Source organism: Canis lupus, chromosome 32, assembly GCF_011100685.1.
Source record: "Canis lupus familiaris isolate Mischka breed German Shepherd chromosome 32, alternate assembly UU_Cfam_GSD_1.0, whole genome shotgun sequence".
Taxonomy (NCBI): Eukaryota; Metazoa; Chordata; class Mammalia; order Carnivora; family Canidae; genus Canis; species Canis lupus.
The window spans coordinates 11,194,822-11,214,775 of NC_049253.1; the positions used below are offsets into that span (position 1 = coordinate 11,194,822).

Below are 19,954 nucleotides of genomic sequence, written 5' to 3' on the forward strand. Positions count from 1 at the left end.
AGTGGTGCATTAATTGCACCTCCGTAACTGATCCACTTATCAACACTCAAATACACTGAGGCTCAGGGAAAGCCAAAATGATAGGAGTTGCAAACTTCTCAACATGTTCCCAGAACACACACTAAAAATGTCTCATATAGTTTGTTATGAATTGTTTTTCAAGTCAAATCCCCCCCCCCCCCCCCCCGCCTCAGGTATTAGAGAGTGAATACCTCTTTCCACATGCCCAAGAGTGAGGACCACCGTGTGGTTGAAGTACTCCACGGTGCCAGGAGAACATACTAGAGCCCACATTCATGTGTTCTGTTTCTTGATGGTATTTTCCCAATTATAAATTCCTCTTTGCCCACACATGATAACCTTTTGAGCTCCCAAATGAAGCTCTTGGTGCCCTGTTAAAGTCCCTGTTTCCACTTTCTCCATTAGCCCCAAACCACTTAGCACCCCCAGATGCTGGACCAGTCTCTCTCCTGTGCATGCCAGACACCCTACAGGCCCTTCTGTCTTTGCTCAACCCTTTCACTGAACACAACACAGCCCATTCAAACATATATATGAGGCACAATTTACAATTAAGAGTATTTAGTCTGGGCTTCCTCCAGTTTTGTCACCATAGGGAAACACTTGGTTCAGCTTTACGTACTATGAAAACCACATACCTCCATACACAACTGACAGTTCTCCCATTTTGCAACACACACACACACACCTCAGTCTCTTCATGGAAGTTCATCAATACCTTTGTCTTTTTTAGTCTGCAAGGCATTTTTTCTTCCCTCAAAGCTACATATTTTCCATAATTACTAGGCCTTTCTTAAGAAAAGAAAAATAAACAAAATCAATAATCTATACATGTTGCAATTGTCTCAGTCTTTCAAGTACTTTCCCAAACTGTGACTCAGCATGGTGCTTTGAAGATTACCCACCCCAGGCTAAATAAAAATGAATGTCCTTCTCTTGATTACTACCTAAAAGAAAAAGAGCCTGAAATCTCCTGAGTTCTTAGAACTTTCACCCCTGGACGACACATGGAAAGTGTCTGCGAAAAGGCAACACTACTTGTTGGAACTTGGGGGCTTTATTGTGAAGGCTGAATGCATAATGAATGATTAAGAGAATAGGCTCCGGAGGTTTGAATCCTAGGCCTGCTATTGGCCAACAGTGTGACCTTGGGAAGATTATTTCACCTTCCAGAAAATAGAAATGATGTTATCTATTTCATATTATTGCTGTGGGAATCCATGAGATAATTCATGAAAAGTGCTTCTTTCAATGCCTACCTAGCATTTAATAAGGTCTTGATAAATGCTGTTCAACAAGCTGTCAGAATCACCATTGCTTCTTCAGCCTGCCTCCCTATCTTTGTCTTCCTTCTTATTCCTGAACTATTGCCCTAACATGGAAATTTCCACCCTCTGTCATTACTTCTCATACTCTATTTCCAATTTGGCTCAACTTCATCCCTCCCCACAACATGAATTCCTACAAACCCACCAGGGTCTTCCACATGCCCTGTGGAACCTCTATCTCGATGTAAATGCACATTTTGTCTTTTTTCCTCAATGCTGGCTTGCCCCTGAAGATACCATTTCTCTAAAAATCCTTTCTAATGGTAACTACTCATTCCATAACCTATCACCTTTGAGATGAGCGTATCCCAATCACAAACTTAGTTCAGTCATCCCAACATCTGCTTACCTCTCAGTTGAAAACCATCCATATATATCACTTTCCTCCATTTTTTTGCTGCCATGTTTCTTAGCTCTTTCATAAATTATACTTGATTTGAATTTTGTTCTTACTCATGTATTTAACAATTATGCTGCATTAATAGGTACATGAAACTGCATCATGCACTTAGGAATATAAAGATAAATAAGACATTATTCAAGTTCTATGAGTTAGCAGTCTGGTGGGAAGGTAGATACATAATAAGAGAACATTATTTATTATGAGTGCTATCAAGGAGATAAGTACTGGTATAACAGAAGCTCACGTCCTGCAGGCACCTCCATGTCCATTATGTCTTCCTCTCCAGGGCCCATACCTTATATAACCTGATCACCTCAACTTTTCTACTTGCCCTCCCTATAAACAGACCCCTCCATTGTATATCTGATTATCTATAATTTGGAATTGCTCAGCTTCAGGATCTTAAACTCTTAAATGCCCCTTATTGATGATAACCTCCAATCCCTACTCTCTGCCCTGCTCTCTGCCCTATGAAACCTGCTCTCTGCCCTCATTTTTCTTCATTTCCCAAAACATTCCCTATTCTTACTATTCATTGATCCCATTTATGCCATTTTAATATCTCTATCTAGTGTCATTTATTCCCTTAGCCCATGTTCTCCAGTCTTACTAAAGCATTCCTAACCTGGGTCTTCAAACAATCCACAGTCACATTTTCTTCTCCCAAGGTTCTAACCATTATTGGAAACGATTAAAAATAAAAATAGAAATAATTCAAAAACCGAATAGTTCCATTAAGTCCAATCCAATCTCAACTGGCAAATTTTCCTATGTAATAGTACTTTCATTCAGTGAAACCCAATTACATTCCCTACAAAGCCAATTCCACATCATTTCCTTTTCTCCAAATCCTCCTACCACATTACCTCAGCCAAAGCCACGGGATAGATCTTTTAACTTGCCCCTTTCCTCTTCAAAATATCTTTAAACTCCCATCCATTTTCTCTTTCTTTCTTCCCAGCACAGAGAACAGAACAGGTTCCTGCTCTCCAAGGCTAACTAACCATTATGCTTGTGACCTTGCTCTTGGCCAGTTCATCTTCTTGGAGCACTTCATATCAGTTGTCATTCACTTGAGTCTTCTCTTTCATCCTCTCCTCTGGTCCTTCCCCTTCAGCCTACAAGCAAGCTATAATCTCTCTTCCAATCCTAAAAGAGCATTCCCTTGATATGCTACCCCTTGAGCTATCTTCCATTTTCTTTTCTCTTTTCTTTTCTTCACTGCCAACTTCTTGAAACAAACCTATACTCGTTGATTTCCACTTCCTGGCCACCCACTCATATCTTATGCCTATGCAATCTGCCTTCCAGCCATGGAGCTCTAATAACAGTGCCTTACTTACAGATCACCAAGGAAAATACAAGATACTAGAGAAATCATTTGAAACCAAGGTTAAATAGAATAGAGTTAGGCTTTTTCAGTGAACTTCTCATAAGAATTAAACACCACCCAATTCTCACAATTGTGTGTTGTTGATTTAAAAGGAGGAAAAAAAGTGTTCTTGATTTTCAGAAAAAGGAAGAAACTTCAGGATGTAAATTACAAATCACATGGGTTCTTTTTCATCTTCCCTGAAGTACTCTTAATTTTTAGAGCATAATGACAGTATATGGTGTTTTATATAACTATCTTGATTTATAATATGTAAATTTTCCATTTTGTGTGAAATGAATCATAGATCTTATGGTTCATACAATCGTCTTTATTTCTAAAAGTAGTTCCCCGATATAGCAATGAATGAATTTAACTAATTCTTTCAGTATTCTGAAGAAAGACAGCAATAAAAATTTGGGGAAAACATACCTAGAATGCAGATATGTCTATAATCTCCGGTCCTAGCTGTCAATGACCATGACGCACACTCTTCTAACCACGGCAGAATAAAATTCAAGATTAATAGTATGTTTTCATGAGTTTTAGGAGTTTTTTACATGTTGCTGGTTTGTCCATGCTTTTGCTATAACTCACTTTTACTGTGATTCTGCTGACAATCTGTTCTAATGCATTCTTGTCTTCCAAAGTGTATCATTACTTCTGCCTTGACATATCCATATTAGTGTCATCAATTAACCCCATACTTGCCAGTTTCACAATATAAATGCTTTATAATTAGAATAATAACATTCAATCATAGTATAAGAATCAACTGAGCCTTCAGAAAACTGAGGGTGTGATCTCTCTGTCTGATCTCTCCAGGTTTCAGACAACAATTTCTATTTCTACCTCATGCCATGCAGGGTGATATCTAAGAGTGTCTAAAGAGTGAGAGTCTTTCTGTCATTTTAGACAAATTTAAAGTGTTAAGTTTTTATTATACTAGAAGAAAGGTAGGAGCAAAGCATGACCTGAAGAGTGTTAAAAATTCTTGGTTCATAGATTTTGTTTCTTAGAGTGTTCCTTTCATAGGTATATTCTAGAGTAACCATCATATCACATCATATCACATAGTTAAGCAGGAAAGAACTGAATTCTGTTTGCAAGTACATAGAAAATGCCAGAGCCAGATAGCCAGGTTGCATGGAGGTTACCCTCTCTCCTGCAAAATTATTATAAAGGGAACAAAGTACAGAGAGCCAAGGCTATCTTTTAGTTTTAATGATCTAAGAATTCAGAGTGGAGAAATCATCATTTTCTTATATTTCACCAAGAGTTTGTTCAGTTAAGAGCGTTAATTCTCTTAACTGTGGAACAGTAATGCACCTTTCCATGGCTATTTCTTGACAAGTGAAGAAGCCTGGGGTAAAATCCTCTATACCATAATTAAGGCTGGAATACATCTTGTCCTTCGTCCAAGACTGCTTACTTATACAATGTTATTCACACACCAAAGGGAATTCTAGTTACCATGAAAAACAAGCCACAGGGACACTATAGAAATTTCCCACAATTATTTGTTCCAAAGTAAATACATTTCCTTTGATTTTGACAGAACCATAAAACACAGAAGTGTATTGTGAAGCTCTGTTTAGCTGTGTGTTTACCAATACCCTGGAGGCTTTACTCTTTGAAACACAGCAAGATTACATCATGCTGTTTCATCTCTCATCACTTGGCATGCATGTATGTTATACCTAACAATCAAACATCAGCAGGGAAAAACAATGAACTAATTCATGAATCAGGATTCTGTTTTATATACCACTTGTGGAGGATAATCATGACTTAGCTTAAATAAGACTTAAAGAAGACCTGATTACAGTTCTCAAAGCAGGAAAGTGTTGACCAAGCCTGGGTCCCTGATATAACACATGAAACAATCTACTCATACTTTCTTTGCTAAAGGAGCATATAGATGTTAACTCATGTAACAGGGTATGAACAAACAACAGAACATGCAGAAGACTGCCCTTTCTAAATTTTGTCACCATTCTTCTTGTCCATGATAACAATAACTGTTTTTGCTGAACTTTCTTTTCTCTTCCAATTGAAAAGGCTTTCAAATGCTTGAGCTCCTGTAACTCTTACTCTCCAAAATCAGTCACTTCAGGGGAGTATTTTGTTTTTATTTTAGATGGCAAACTTCAGTTTTTACTCTATCTCTACTTCATTAGATTATGGGTACAGTGGTATTATAAAAGAGTGATAAACGCTCACATACCCCATAAGAAGTCTCACTACTTTATAGTTCTGCGTGTGTGGCTATCCTTTCATTCATTAATTCGCTCAGTAAATATTGAGCATTTAAACTATGCCAGGTGTTGACCTTCCAAGAAACAATACAGAAGGATTTTGTAGTTCTATGGCCTTCTTAATTCTGGTTCATTCACATCCTTTCCCATAGCTACACTTTAGCTTTACATCACCTAGAACTGGGTCACTTAAGACTCCTAAAAGCAAACCACAGCTTTCTATCTATGCCCTTTCCCCACTCCTTTATTTTTTTAAAGCTAGTCTTTGATATTGCTGATACTTTTAGTTTCTCATCACTTGGAGGCCACCAAACATACCTGGATTCAGATACTAGCTCACCTAGATCCATGTTTAGTCATTATGGCAACAGTCTAGCCAGTATCTGCCTTTCTAGTTTCCTTTGTCCTTTCATTGCCTTCACCAAGATAAAACCCAACTCAGTTTAAACCCAGCTGGATTCATGGAAGCATCAGTAGATGGCATGGCTCCAGACAAAGTATTAGCCTTTAGAATCAGCCTGTGGTTTGCATCTGCTTTGGCCAGCTGTCAGCTGTGTGACTTTAATAAAGTTATTAATCTCGACAGACCCAGTTTCTCCATCCACATCATGGAAATAATAATTACTATATTTCAGGCTTTGCTATGAGGAATAGAGAATGGGCACTTTAATTATATAGCATAGATGCTGGGCATGTAGTAGGCATGAATAAATAGGAACTAGCATTATTTTATCTATTTCTGGTTCAGGTCTGCTAAGCCTTTCTGGAGAAAATTACATATTCATGTTACTGGGCTCCATTATAAATTTATGAGCTCCAATCTTAACTGGGCCCTCAAGGGTTTCTCATCTACTCCATTTCCGTTCTCCATAACAGCTGTTCCAAATCTTTATCACTTTCCTCAAGGGTCCAACCAGCTCCCTGCCTCCCCTGCTCTCAGCAGGTGGCTTAACCTCCCCTTCACTGAGATAACAGGTGCCTATGAGCAAGTCTACTTCTGTCCTGACAACCAATCGGCCATGTCATCACACCTCCTCTCCTGCTTCACTTATATCTCAAAAAAAAGAGGTATCCTATTCACTCAATCACTAAATGACTCAGAAAGTATTTATTGAATGTGTACCAATCTTATGTCAAGCCCTGTGCTGGGTGCCAACTTGTCTTCAAACGCTCTAGCCTCATGGAGGAATCAGGCCCACAAACAAACCAGAACCAAACAACACGATCTATGCTACAACTGATGTGAAGACAGATACTAGCCAAGACTTGCACAGGCAGCTAGGACAGCTTCAGTTAGGAGTCTGCATCTCAGCTGAAAACTGAAGAAGAGTAGCCAGGGCCTTTCAGACAAAAAAAAAAGCAAGACAATGTGCCAATCATGGAGACATGGAAAAGCCAGGTGCTGGCCATGGGTCAAGTACCAAGGGAATGAGTGAGTTAACACTTAAAGTGTAATGGGATAGGAAATTCCATGTATTAAAGGGTAGAAACCAGTCAAATGATTTCTTACTCTTTTAGTCCTTTAAAAAATACTATCTAAACAACATTCAGATAGGACACATACTGCATAGAGCCCTCTGCCTGAAGATAAGACCCTGCAGCTCTGTGGAAAATCCCAGACTTCATTGTGGGGGTAGATGGCAGAGAATTGCTGTGGCCCATAGCACGTCACTAAAGCTTGTCCAGAATGTCTTTCTAGTAAATCATGAAGGTCTCCAAGCTTTCTTTTTATGCTTTCCAAAGAAGAAACTGTCAGCCCACATTATCTATATTCCAACAGGTCCTATGATATTGTGATTTATAATAAATACATATCAAGTCTTCATCCCCATTTCTGGCACAGAGCCCTTGAAACCATTGGAATTTCCTAAGTAATGAGAGCAATAAAACTAGGTGATTTTTGTTATGTTAATTAGATGATTTTTGGAAAGCACCTAAGGAGGAGGGCTGGTTGCCAGGAGAACCAACCAATGTGACTGGGGGGCTGAAACTTTCAGTCCTGCCCTTGACCTCTGGGGAGAAGAGGGGGCGGAGTTTGAATCATTCACCAATGTCAATGATTTAATCAGTCATGCCTATGTAATGAAGCCTCTGTAAAAACTCAAAGGGACAGAGTTTCAAGAGCTTCTGGATTGGTGAAAATAGGGAAACGTGGGGAGGGTGGTGCCCTGGAAGAGCTCATAGAAGCTCTGCACCCTTCTCCACACCTTGCTTATGAATCTTTTCCATTCAGCTTCTCCTAAGTTATATCCTTTTAAACTGGTAAGCTAGTAAATAAAACGTTTCTCTGAGTTCTGTGAGCCATTCTACCAAGTTAATCAAACCCAAAGAGGGAGTCATGGGAACCTCTGATTCACAGCTAGTCCAACAGAAGCACAGGTAACAGCCTGGGCTTTCTATTGACATCTGAAGTGGAGGGCAGGCTTGTCGAACTGAGCCACTAATCTGTGGAATCTAATGCTATCTCTAGGTAGACAGTGTCAGAATTGAATTGAATTGTAGGACACCCAGCTGGTATCCAAGAATTGCCTGGACGTATGTTCTTCAGTCCTCAAGCACACATGCTGCTGACAACGTCCTTTGTTCTACTTCATACTTCCTCACAGTTTAGCATTATTATTATTTTGAATTACCTATGAAGGGAACACTATGATCTTTTTCATGGTGAGGGCCTTTCAAGAAAGAAATTGTACCTGAATTTACCTTTGTATACCCAACACCAAGGACAACACTGAGTACACATATACTGCTATGAAATTTGCTTTTTTCCCCATTAATATGTTATGGAAATCATTCCATATCATTGCAAACCTCATTCTTCTTAATAGCTGCATAGTATTCCATTGTAGAGAAGTCCTAAAATTTAATTTCTGTTGGTGAAAACATAGGTTATTTCTAATTTTTCTTTACTACTAATAATGCCATACTGAGCATTTTTTTTTAAAGATTTTATTTATTTATTCATGATAGTCACACAGAGAGACAGAGAGGCAGAAACACAGGTAGAGGGAGGAGCAGGCTCCATGCAGGGAGCCTGACGTGGGATTCGATCCCGGGTCTCCAGGATCGCGCCCCGGGCCAAAGGCAGGCGCCAAACCGCTGCGCCACCCAGGGATCCCCCATACTGAGTATTTTTATAACTATATCTTTGTGCAGGTGTGTGAATGCATCGGTAGGATAAATTCCTAGAAATGGATCCATTTTAAATGTTTCATAAATATTAACAAACTCTTTTCCAAAAATAAATATTTTTCAGTTCACATTTCCACCAAGAGTTGTTTGAGAGTACTGGCTTCCTCATATCCTCATAAACACTAAATAACTCTATTTTAAAATCGTTGCCAACTGGATATGTGAAAAATATATCACTCTGCCTTTAATCTACATTTCATTGAATATAAAGAGGTCAAGGACCTTTCAACATGTTTAATAGACATTTGTATTTATTCTTTTATAAACTACCTGTTAGTATATGTTGCTTGTTCTTTTTTTGCAATGTTGACTTCTAATTAATTTGCAAGAACTTTTCTAGCTTTTCTAAGTTTTCTTTTACCATATTGGTTGCAAATAGTTTTCAATTCAATGAAGCATTTTCCAGTGTTTAATGGTTATATGTTCTGGGTGGATTTTGTCTTTTATTAATATTAAAATAGCCCCTCTGTTCTGTTTAATGTATTTTGTCTTAAATGTTTCCTTTCTCATATATTTCATCCCCGATTTCCTTTTGCATGCATGTACCTGATGTATCTTTTCATGTCTCTTTTTAAAAATAATTCTTTGTCATTTACTTTTAAGTATGTCTCTTATAAATAGAAAATAGTGATCTTGCTTTTTCACCTAATTGGAAAGCCTTTGCTTGTGAGCGTGTGTGTTTGTTGTTGAGTGGTGTGGGGAAGAGAAGGAACTCACATTCATTCTGCCCATTCATATCTTCTTACTACTGATTTACACTTCTTGCTGCCTTCTTAATTTGTACTTCAATTTATTATATCTGCTTTTCACTTCCTTTCTTTATTAGCTTGTGCTTATTTCACTTTAAGAAATATAACTGAACTTCTGTTTTTCTAGCAAAGTCAAGAATTATTCAAAATCTATAAACTATCTCCATACAACCATCAAGAGCAGAACTTCAGCAGAATTTTAACTCCTCTCCCCACTTTCACTGAAGTAAACTGAAATTTTAGTTACAGATTGTTTTGCTGTTATAATCTATCTCCTCTGGTATAAAAATCCTTAAAATTTGCATTAAATTTTACAATGACAGTACCTGTTAGGTACTATGAATTTCATACTCACCATTCTATCTTGTATGCCTTGGCTTTCCTTCTTGATTTCTTTATTCTGGTTTATTTTTCATTTGGCTGGAGTACTTCCCTCAGTATTTTTATAAAAGGTATATAGGTAGCATGTTTTCTATGTCTTCTCACATCTTCACAATCAAATGATAATTTGGGTGGATGTGGAATACTGGGGCTATGGTCCTTTTTCCTTAGAATCCATCATCTCTTAGTTTATACTGTTTGCCTATGAAAAGTTGATTTCAATTTGATTATCTTTCTTGGTGAGTAATCTGGGTTTTTTGCCTGGAAGCTTGGATTGAGACTTTTCAAAGCATATGAAGTAAAAAGTTACTCAAAAAAAAAATTAAGTCTGTTCTAAGGATTTAATGATTTCACAAAAGCAATTTAAGAATAATTTATATTTTACTTTTAAAAGTGGCTAATTTTTACCAAAGGCATAATTAGTTTTTTTTAACTGAGTAGTAAAAGAGCAAATGTGATTATCTCTATGATTAAAAAAATTAGGTTATACCAAATGAATTCTTTTCTAATAGCAAGGGTTTTGAGAAAAGTTTACAAAACTAAGCACTGCAAAATAAGTTTCTCAAAAGCCCAGGAGGTTCTCCGGAATTGGGAGGGAATTCTGGATTCAATCATGTAACATTCATTCAATGGAAGAGAATGTGTCAGGCACTTTATTTACATTATTTTCTTCAGAAGTGGTTCTCAAAGAAGTTAAACACTTAGTCAAGATCCTACCACTGGTAGATAAGTGGCAGAACATGGATTTGAACCCAAGATTCTATGCTCCAGTACATATCCACTTCTCAGCACACCCTATTATGTGGTGTCAACAACGTTCAAGGCAGTTAGTTAGGAGTTGTAAGGGATGCAAAGGTGAATGTCACCAAGTCCCAGTCTTCAGGTTGGGTACATCTAGTTGTTATTTAGCTAGGTAAACCCTACTTAATGAACTTAGTTTTTTTAAAAATAGCACTTTTCTTCTTGTTAATAAAAATTAGGCCACAAATCGGTGATTCAGAAGAAAAAACGTCCTTATCCAGATGCATTTTTATATATTAGCATTTAGGGCAAATTGCCCAGAAATCCAATGCTAATTTACCCCCAGGATCTCAGCCTATAGTTACTGCTGAAATTTTTGGCAAGTAGATTTCCCCAAGGGTAATAATCAAATTAAGAAGTATTCTTAAAGAAAAGGTGTGAGAGTCTTGGGCAACAGTTCAAAGCTTAGTGTTCAAAGGTGGGAGGGGTAATCAGCCAAGTGGTGTTCCAGCATAGAAGAGGTGAGAGGTTGCCTATTTACCTTGCCTAAGCTCCTGCTTAATGGATCAGTGGTGGAGTTTGATGTGCAATGGTGACAGTCTGTACTTTGTACCCAAAATTAAAGTGGACCATGTTTTAACTCCTAACTCCAAAGTTACTATAGCAGATTTGGGGAGTGAACATGTCCAGGGTCAGTCCTGAATGTTCTACAAGTATGAAATAACAGTGTGAGTTCAGCAATCCAGATAAACACCTCCCATACCCCCCACCACTCTCTTAGAATAGACTCTAAATTGATGAATTCTGCCCCATTGAACTGAGAGTCCCCTTAGACCAACCAGAAAATAACAGTAACAATAATAGCTAACTTTATTGATCATTTACATGTGATATGTACTATCCTAAGTGCTTTACCATTCATTAATCCCCACAACAATGCTATGAGCTTATATATCTGTTTTATACATGAGAAAACTGAGGCCTAGTGAGATTAAGTGATTTAATGATGCTTATACAGTAAGTAAATGACAGATCCAAGATTAGAACCCGGATAGACTGGCCCTGAGCTTGCATTACCAACCTAGTGGTCACATCTGACCACTAGAGAAGATTTTCTCTATCACTTGGATCAATCTTGCTTAGGCTGAGTGAAAGTTTGGTTGAGGAAACTGACTCACTAGAGGACCAACTCCTACAAAGTTAAGAGCTTTTGCAGATCCCAAAGGGATCTAGAAGAAGGAATGTCAACATTTAAACATCAAGATGGGATGGGGTCAAATCATGGGAGGACAATATTAAGGGGAAGCTACAACTGAATGGGCAGGTCAGTACTCATCCCCAAAACACTCCATAGCAACAAGATTAAGGAATGCCCACTACCTGGTAAACCAAAGAATACTGAACCTGCTCACTGACCTGATCAGAGCTGATTTAAGAATTGAGTATGGTTGAGCCAAATGGAAGCATTATGGGAAAGTAACTGAAAAAAGGGGAGAAGCTAGAAATTAAAATAAACATAAAAGGAACAATTTTCAGGTCCATGTCCAATTCCAACTTGAGAAAACATCTACTTATAATTTCCCATTTCGAGTTAAATTTCTTCTGCCAAGATACCTGACCTACTTTAATGTCTCTTTCTTTTATGCTTCACATAAAATACACGGTTAGTACAAATTTGTTCATGGATATCAAGTGTAAGACAGAAGGAAGGACAGCCCTCAGTGTCATTCCTGTCTCCCAGTGATTGTATTGGAGAATCACTTCCTCTTTGCCAATTAGCACTCTCCAGGATAGGATATCTACTCTAGAAAGCCTGCAGCTGTACTCTCAAGTAGGCACTGGTTAGATATGTTATAGCTGCTCCAGATGGCTTGACAGTAAGATATGGTGTGTGGCAAACCAAGGAATCATCAATCCAGCATAATACAGACAATCTGGCTTTTTTTTTTTTTCTTAAAAGACCAACAGAGTGTCTCATGCTGACTAAAATTCATCTTCAGCAAAGTAAGACTGAGGAACCTAGAGGTAAGAACACAGGTATCAGCTTTCCTGGCTGGCTTTTTAACTTTATATAGCTGTGAAAAAAAACAAGGTTATTTTAGTTATTTGAATCTCCCCATATTCAGTCAAGGATGTCTCTGGCTGTCAAGAGAAAATGTTGGCAGCAGGAAGGGGAGATTGGGCACCTTTTATTTCCATCAATCCTAGAGGCATTGCTTTTTGCCAAACTGCCCACCCCACATGAAAGGATTCTCTTTCTTCTGGTTTTGATCTAGTTCTCTGGCAAGACAAATGTGATTTTTCTTAGCACTTCTCTTCCTTCAGCCAAGGCACAGACATGGTCTCACTTCTATAATCCTTTAACCTATGCACCAGAGTTGATGGTGAGTCTGCTAGAGTTCCATCTAGACCAGCTGAGGAAACAGGGTGTCACTTCCTGAGGAGGACACAGGTCTAGAGAAAGACATAAGCTCAACGAGATGAAGGTCTGTGTCAGTCTTGAACAACCCTGTGGTTCCAGCACTAACATAATACCTGGCACATACGGACATCCAGTAAATGAGGGTGGGTGTTCAATAACTTCTACAAACCTTCTTTTGTACAGAAGCTAGTGGTGCTAGCTGGCAGTGCATTAGATAATCTGGAAGAAATTTTATCCCATCTGTATTCTCAGTGGCCAACACTACAGATTATAACATCTTTTCCTAACGTATTTCATGGGACACTAGACTCAAAATGTGCTCAGCAAAAACTTGATTGCACAATCAAGTAAGCTTGAAATACTGCACACCACAGGCCCTTTCAAGAGTCCCTATTCACATTAACCTACTAAGGAGATTTTTCAGTCTTTCTGTAAAGAAGTATGTTTAACTTCAATCCAAAATTGCTTCAAATGTTTTTGATCATGCAATCTTCACCTTGCACCTACTACTTACTATCCCATGGAAGTAGTGCTCCTCTGAACTCACCTTGGAGTTTTATTTAGAAACACCGAGTTATGTCATAATTAGACCTCTATGGCTCCCGACAGTCCTTTGAGTGGATATTTGAGACTTTTCTCTAACATAGTTAATAACATGAACTTGATGAATTATAATTTCCAAATCGCCCTGCATGAAAATAGAGATAATGAGTTCTTTCTGCCTTCCTCTAAGAAGAGGTTGGCACTCTCTTATCTCAGAAGGAGAGGAGTTAAGTAAGAGCAGCTTCTACATCAGCTCAGCAATCCTGTGCATTGCCTGGTTATAGAGCTCCCAGGGGCACAGGGACCTGGTGGGATTGGGAATTGGACCTCTGTTCATGAACCCTGGCTTCTTATTGTGACTGCCTCTGTGTCAGCTTGGCTAAGCTAATATGCCCAGTTGCTAAACATCAGTCCAGATTTTGCTGAGAAAACTTTGTAGATGTGATTAACATCTATCATCAGTTAACTTTAAGTAAAGGAGATAGTCCTCAATAATCTGGGATGGCTTCTTCCAATCAGAAGAAAGACCTTAAAAGCAAAACTGAGGTTTTTCCTGGGAAGAAGAAATCCTACTTGTGAACAGCATCTCCTGCCTGAGAGCCTCCAATGTCCTGCTGGTTCTGGTCTCTGGTAGAACTTTGACTGATAACACTGCTCATTGTAGCTTTCCCTTATCAGCATCCCTGTCAGTCAGGCTAATCAAACTTTTCAAGCAGAGTAAGGAGGCTGAAGGTATGGACATAGCATCTTCCCCTCAGGCCAAGGAAAGGATCTGCCTCAAAGCAAACAGCAGGAAGTGTCAGGATCTGCAGTCTGCCCTGACAAGAAGGCTGGGAAAGAGAAACAGGAATGGCCTTTGCCTCCACACTGGGAGTACATGTTCTCCCTGAGGCAATGTCTGTCCCTGCCACTATTGCTGTCCAGCAGTAGGGCTGGTAGTGAGCAGTTTGGAGTTTGGGAGGGGTGGTAGAATTTGCTCAATGTTGATGTATTTCCATGCCTAGGCACAACCAGGTGAAATAATTTGTGGAAAAAAATGCTTGCCTTGGATTTAATTACTTTTTCACAGTTTAATAGTATCTCAGGGCATTTATTTTGCATTTAAGATGAAGAGCATAGATTTGTATATATTATGGAAATAGACTATACTTCTCATTTCGGTAAAGAATGTGAAAGCCCAATCTACTCAGTAGCATTGACATGAGGGAGAGATGGGACATGTTTGTGCACTTACGTGGGTGTTCTTTAGCTATATGTGGAGAAGACTTTAATTTTCACAATATATGTTTAAAATATGTGCCGACTCAGCAATTCCAGGTCTAAGAATTTATCCTGAGGATATATGTGAAGTTGTAACTTATAAGAGATTTCATCTCAGTTGTGAAAAATCAGAAGCCACTTGGGGTGCCTGGGTGGCTTAATCAGTTAAGCGCCCAACTCTTGATTTTGGCTCAGGTAATGATTTCAGGGTGGTGACATCATGCCCCATATTGGGCTCCATGCTCAGTAGGGAGTCTGCTTGTCCCTCTCCCTCTACTTTTCCCCCACTCATGGTCTCTCTCTCTCTCTCTCTAAAATAAATAAATAAATAAAATCTTTATAAAAAAATTAGAAGCCACTTGCATCAAACAGTAAGGTTAGTAAACTACAGTATAACAATATACAATTGAATAAAATAAAAAGAGCAACCATTCATTGAATAGTGTACAAAGCACAGTTCTGTAAGGGTTTTTATATTATTAACTTACTCAGTCCTCACAACAAATCTACAAGGCAGGTTCTATCATCTTCTTTTTACAGACAAGCAAACTAAACATAGTGGAAGGATAAAGTGCACAAGGTCACACAGTTAGCAGGTGGAGCTGGGATTCCAGCCTGAGCACTTTGGCTCCAGAGCCCAGACTCTTTGTCTATGCTATGCCTCACTCTCAAGGATGATGTTATTTCACACATCCGTGTATTTAGATACACATATACAAAACACAATAACAACAAAAATGGAAATTCTACACTTTAAAATCAATGATCTTCCTTTTTTCTTTCGTGCTTATTATCTGTTTTTGCTAAATTTTCTATAATAAATTTAGTAAATATTTTATATTTTAAAAATAAAAACAATAAAGGGCACTTGGGTGGCTCAGTTGGTTAAGTGGTAGACCCTTCATTTCAGCTCAAGTCATGATCCCAGGGTCTTGGGATTGAGCCCTGCTTTAGGCTCTGGCTCAGAGGAAGTCTGCTTGAGATTCTCTCTCTCCCTCTCCCTCAGCCCCTCCCCCTGCTCATGCTCTCTCTCTCTCAAATAAATAGATAAAGCTTTTTTAAAAATCAAAACAATAAAAATTCATGTTGTTACTTTGATTGAGAACAAATTCCTAATTTGTCTGGTCAGAGACTAGAGTCAGTTCAATGCAGACACAACATTCAGGAGAGCTACTCAAAGTCAATTCATTCCAGAAGAATATGAGCCAGGCAGCACAGGAAGGACTCTTCCAGAACACAAGTTCCAGGCCCCCAAGTCATATGCACCATCAATATGCCAGTCAACCAACAAGCCCTCAGCTAAGACAGAGCTAATCTAAGAACATCTCCTATACCTTCCTTTAGCTAGTTTCCAAACCTCAGTTCTCTCAACACAGCCAATTATCATGATCACCAAAAGTGACCATGAGTTTCAAGTCCATAATCTTTAGAAAAGTCAGAAACTAATGAATGTGGTGAGTTGGGACTTCACAGAACTCTTTCTCAGTGGGTGTGCTCTGGATCTTCTGCAATCAGTATACATATTGAATGCTATGAGAAATAATCAGAAATGTAAAGGTTAGAACTGAATAGACTTACAGATAAACTCCAAATATCTTCATTTAACATAGATCCCAAGCTCAGAGAAGTTAAATAACTTGCTCTCAGCTACTCAGAGCTGAGAGGCCAAACCAGAATTAAAAACCAAATTTTTATTGACTAGTCCATACCCTCTCTGTTAAGCCATGCTGCCTCAGGGGTTTGGGTTCAGTGGTAAGGAGTTAAAGGAAGTACTGATATACAAACAATAGATATTTTATCAAAACTATGTTGTATTCACTTTTATTATACTAGCAAAAGAGAAGTATACAGAGTAAAACTTGAAGGCCCCATTCTACACACCACAACTCCCCCATCCCTCAATTACCATGGTCAGTAATTTGTGGTGTGACCTTCCAAACCCCTTTCCACAAATGTCATACATGTATTTAGTGGCATGCTAGAACCAGCTCATACTGGTTCTTGAGAACCAACTTAAATATTCAGGAAAAGTTGTGAGCTGGTTGTTAAACACAGTCATTATTAAAAATTAACTTATACAAACTTATAATTAAATTATATTAAAAACAAAGATAAAAAGTACTCAAAACTTATCACTTTCTTTTTTTTCACAACTTTTTATTACTTCCTACATTCCTGGGGTTAGTTACATTTATTGGGTCTGTATGATGGAAAGAGTAATGGTGTGTTACTCTGCATCTCTTCCCAGCTTCCCATTTCTACATTCATAGGATCCACCATAGTGAGAACATTTACACCAAGGAAATTGACAAACACTATACAACATGGCTAGCCTTGCCTCTTCAGAGACAGCCAGCTTTTGAGCATTTATTAGCATACCATAAGAGATCTTTTTTCAAGTTTTTTTTCTTTATAATAAGCAGACTACTGAAAATTTGTAGAAATCTGTCAAATGCATTTCTGCTCCTCAGTGAAAACAGAGAAGCACTCACTGAAATGTGTAAAATACCTGGTTTTTAAACTATTACTCATTTTTTCTTCCTCAATAACCAGCTCCCTTGATAATCTGAACTTCTATTTTAACTAAATCCCAGCTCCTTTTAACCTTTCAAGGATATTCTGCATTCCCTCCCCAGTTCACCCCCACACCTTTCAAGCTTTAAGAGAGAAAGAGCATTTTTAATGGCAGAGGTGAAGTTTTCTGAAGGTAATTACTTAATAGGCAACAAAACAAGAATGGCTGGATTTGTTTGGCCTTGGTAAGCACGAGATCCTCCTAGGGGCTACTTGGGCACTCCTAGCTCCTGAATGTCAGGGGGAAAGCAATATGCTTGTCCCTTTTGTTTACACACCAAAAGATTAGGTTTCCTTAAATTCCTAAGGAATTTCAGAAGATTAACTTTTAGATAGGAAACTTCATAGGCTGAGTAGGCTAAGAAAAGAAAAAAGAAAAAAATCATGTCACCCTCAAGCAGTTCCATCAAGGGATGAAATTTTAAATCACATCATGTCTCACACCCATTTCTTAGTGCAAAATAAATCACTTGAACAGAGGGCAAGCCAATTTTTACTTTAAAAATGTTGTGTCCTAAGGCTGTCTTCTTGAACTTCAAAAGCACACTTTGTAATTACTCTACCTATCAAAGGAAACTCAACATTTCACCTCCAATTTCTTCAGCTTGTGTTATCACTTTTAATTGTTAATAAACTACATTAATTTTAAACTGATTATTCTGTTTGGGAATTCAATGTTTTCAAACAGAATACACTGAATTATATATAAATGGACTTATTTACGTACCAGCTAAAGTTAAGTGGAGCTTTTTCTCACCTGTCATTGGTTTTATTTTTAGTAATTTCCGACATTTTGGAGACTCATAGCAATTCATGTCCCTCATTTTTTTTTAAAGGAACTGTTCTAGGAATGAGAAGGATAAAAATGCCAGGGATTTTTTGGGAGGTTTTGCTCAACATTGATATCATTTGATTAGGTGACATGACCCTGCCTGTGACTTTTTTTTTTTTTTTAAGAAAGTGAAGGCTAAAAAAATAATTTGTTAAACTCAGACCACACTATCAAACTTCATTCAGATTTGTTTAAACCTTTCTTTTTCCTAACAAGATTTCCCCAACCTGGAATTAATAAGTTCTTAATATCAACCTCCCTGCCACCGTAGGCACTGACCATATCTACCTGACAGAAGCATTTATTTGCTCACAAATCATATTTTTCCAGCCCTGTCAATTTTCTGTCATGGCAGCAAACAAAATATTCTTGATATGGAAACATGCCATGTTTGTTTCCACTTTGACATCAAGGTCAGAATCAGGAGGTGAGAACAGTTCCTGCCTGACTAAAAAATTCCCAGAACATCCTTCTCTCTACCTTAATTATGCCCATGGTGCTGAAGCCTTCACCTGGGGGACCTCCCTCTCCTCTGCCAAGCAAAACCAGTTCTGCAGTGCTTTTCCGGGCCTCCCGGATAACTGACATGCTTTCCACATCAGAGCACTTATAACCAACCACCACACCCACCATCATCATCACCATCATCATCCTCTATTCAGGGTTTGCTGTGGGGCCAGGCACTGCTATGCATGTTTTCCACGTGTTGATTTAAGTAATCCTCAGCACAACCATTATTATTACCACTCTATAGCTATAGATAGGACACTAAGGCTCTGAGAGGTTGGTGCTCAAGGCCATTTGACTGGTAGATGACAGACCAGTCAGCTCTGCGGACTGTGCACTCAAGCACTCCACCATATCTTCCTAGTTCATCAAGCTACTTGGTTACCCACATATTTGTTTCTCTACTGGCCCAAGCACTCCCAGAAGGCAGGAATGATTTGTTACGTATTCCAATATCACCCGGGGTGCCTGCCATACTGCCTGGTAAGTAGTAGGGGCTCACTGACTGTTTATGGAATGAATGAATGGGTTTTTCCTATGCTTTCCAGGTATGTGAACTGGGAGATGTCTCCAAGAGAAGACAGCCCATGGTGGCACCAGGGAAAGAAATGATCAAACTGGTGGCCCTGGATGGTACATGGACTAAAGCCAAGATCTGTCTACTCCTAGGCTATATAAGGTGAGCAACAAAACTGATCTTGTGGATTAGGCAAACACTGATCAAGTATCACCATCCCCAGAGAGCTATGGCAAGGAAAGTGCCATAGACAGTACACAGCATACTATAAGTCAGTGACTGGGTTGCCGTAAGCTAGCAGGGCTGGCCCTGAGTTCGTGATAAAGTGGGGAAGGCTGACATTAGCATATCTTTCTGATTCTTTTAGCAATCCACAAGCAAAATTACAATTTAAATGTATTCAGTTATTTAAAAAATAATAAATTTATTCAGTTATTGATACATACTCTATATTTTCCCCAAAATAGTCTATATATTTAGCAGATTTATAAATTCGAAGTGGAAAGAAATAAGAAAACAAAAAAAACAGGGACAATAAATGGAACTTAGAACAAGGCTAACACTAAAAAACAAAGTGTGTAATAGTCTTTCTACATATGCTGTGGCTGGGACAAAATATTGAAATGTATATAGTAATTTATAATATACATTCACAAAGACTCTCATATTGGGTCTTCAAAGTAGCCATTCCCTATAGCTAATGTTATTATGTGCAAGTTACAGGTCAGGAACTAGAGGCTCAAAGAAATCAAGAAACTTTATTGAGTTCCCACAGATAGTGTGACTGGAACCAAGGCTGAAATCAACCCTTTGGGTAAGAAACGAATTCCAAGGCCTGTTGCCTAAGAGGCCTC

At 38.5% G+C, this 19,954-nt stretch overlaps 1 protein-coding gene across 14 annotated transcripts in view; it reads right to left on the reverse strand.

Annotated features, from left to right (window-relative positions):
- Window positions 1-19,954, reverse strand: part of LOC100687917 (eukaryotic translation initiation factor 1-like) — a 140,979-nt gene that overhangs the window by 77,625 nt on the left and 43,400 nt on the right. Inside the window, exon 4 of one of the 14 annotated variants that reach the window (XR_005382707.1) lies at window positions 9,690-9,906. The exons of the other annotated variants lie outside the window; for them this stretch is intronic. The gene's annotated coding sequence lies outside the window, so the exon portion shown is untranslated. Of the gene's footprint in view, window positions 1-9,689; window positions 9,907-19,954 lie in introns of those variants that run through there. 14 annotated transcript variants of the gene reach the window in all.